Consider the following 2,314-nt stretch of genomic DNA (forward strand, 5'->3'; position numbering starts at 1 on the left):
TTGTTTCTTAGGGGCAATGGTGGTAGCATCTCTAGATTTTTGGCTAAATCTAGGCTTGAGTTGGTTGGAGAAGGCAACTAGACTATCTCGATTAGAGTTTGGTAGGAATATTTTTGAATTTGGCAGGCCGGTAGTGCCGGATCTGACCACGGTAGGAGGAAACCGCTGTTTCTCCGCCTCGTGCTATAGGAAACTGCTGTTTCTCTGCCTCGAGCAGTACTACCGCTCTCGTTGGAGCGGTACTACCGCTTGACCTCGAGCGGTACTACCGCTCTCTTTGGGGCGGTACTACCGCTTGGGCGGTACTACCGCGGGCATGTCACGGTACTACCGCTGCATGCCAAATTCCATCATATTCCTGCCTTACCTTGATCCTTTTTGTTGTGTTTGTTGGCTTATGCTCATTCTTTCTGGTTGTTTTGCGTGTTCTTGTGTTTGGCTCCAGGTGATGACCATCTGAGCATCAAGCTCACCGTATCAACCCCGGGCGTGCAACATCAAAACGCTACCGCACCTCTGAGCCAGCCAGTGGTTCCTCGAGCACCCAACCGCCTCCAGCAAGTGCATCCGCAAGTGTTCCTCCACCTCCTCAGCAATCGAAGAGATCCGCCAACAAGCCAAAGGGTAAGACTGTGACTGAGATGACCAACAAGGAGTTTTGGGAAAAGCGTCGCCACAATCCCTATGAGGTGGACCAACAACCCACTTTGGTCAACCGCCCGTTCTGGAACCGATTTCAGTTTGCCATCTATTTTGATGTGATCAAGGCCAAGAAGAATCTCTTTGTTGATGTTCGCTCCATTAACACTGATGCTATGGAGAAGGACCCGGAGTACTTTGGCGAAGCCCTTCAGATGTGCACTCAGCTGAACATTCTCAGGATCATGCAATTCAACAAGAATTTCGATGCAGATTTTGTGGCTCAATTCTTTTCCACCGTTCATCTTGGGACAGATGCCGACAGAACTCTGACATGGATGACCAATGGCAAGCCGCTTTCTGTCAAGTGGAAGGCTTTCATGGAGTTACTTGATGTGGTGGATCACGGGCTTGAGACTCCAGTCGGTTTCCGCCCTCACCGCAATGATACGTCCACCCACAAGCAAGCACTTTGGCCCTACTGCACTGTGAAAGTTCACCCAGTGACTAAGAAGAAAACCTATGAGCTGTCTCTGTATCTGGACATTCTTCATCGTATCTTCCATGAGACTCTCTTTCCTTGCATCGGGAATCTGGATATGGTCCACTCTTATCTCGTGGACATGCTTCTGTTCTGTCAGCATGAGAAGGACGCAAACACTGGAGAGAGCCTGGATATTTCTCATGTCATGTGGTCTGAACTTCTCTCTGCCGTGTCTGAGCGCAAGTGCCCGATATATGGTCCATTCATCATGAGGCTCATTGAGAGGGCCTGGGCACAGATCTATCCCAGAGTGTTGCTAGAAACTGGAGACTTGGTTTCTCATGAGATCAAGCGTCTGAGGAAGAAGGACAATTGGGTCACCCCAGCGCCTCAAACAGGGGGTCCGTCTGCTGTTGCTGCTGCCATGGGGACCGAGGGTGGGGCTGCCACTGATGATCACGAGGAGGACTTTGGGCCCTCTAGTACAGAACCGTCATGGGGACAGAAGCTTAAACGCAAGATGAAGAAGCTTTTCTGCATGGAGTCTCATGGTCAGTACATGACTCATGTGGCAGAGAAGCATGCCAGGATACGCCACAAGGAGCTCATGCGTCAGATGGGAGCGACAGTTGCCAGTGGTTCTGAGGGTCAGATCACTGAAGAGGAGGAATGGATTCATCAGCATTGCCCTTGGACCGACTCCGATGCCGAGTAGTTTTCGACCCACGATGAAGATGCAGACGATCACGCTGAGATGTGATGTTCGAGATCATCATCTTCCCATCACTTGGAGTCGTAGAGTCACTCTTTGCCCTTTTTGGTGTCTCGCTGCCAAAGGGGGAAAGAGTGTAGGGATTTGTGTTGTTGCCGTGCTTTGAGTGTGTGTGTCGTCTTGTGTTTTCTTGTGTGTTCTCTCGGTGTCTTTGTTTGGTTTGGTTTGGTGCCTGTGAGACCTAAGTTCTAGACATATGGTGTGAGACATATGCTCCCTATCGCTACCTTATTACTTATGTCTATTCAGTACTGTAGTTTATTATGAGTTGCATGCTTGTCCTGTTTTTTTACTCTTCTCTCATATATCTTGTGCTTAGAATTGTTGGACTATAAAATATAGGGGGAGTGTTGATCCGGATGTGTGTGTCTTGCTTTCCGAATGCTCCTCTATCTAGGTGCACACATCCTGGGGGAGCC

This window comes from Triticum urartu, chromosome 6A (genome assembly GCF_056163025.1).
Source record: "Triticum urartu cultivar PI428250 chromosome 6A, HENAU_Tu73, whole genome shotgun sequence".
Lineage (NCBI taxonomy): Eukaryota > Viridiplantae > Streptophyta > Magnoliopsida > Poales > Poaceae > Triticum > Triticum urartu.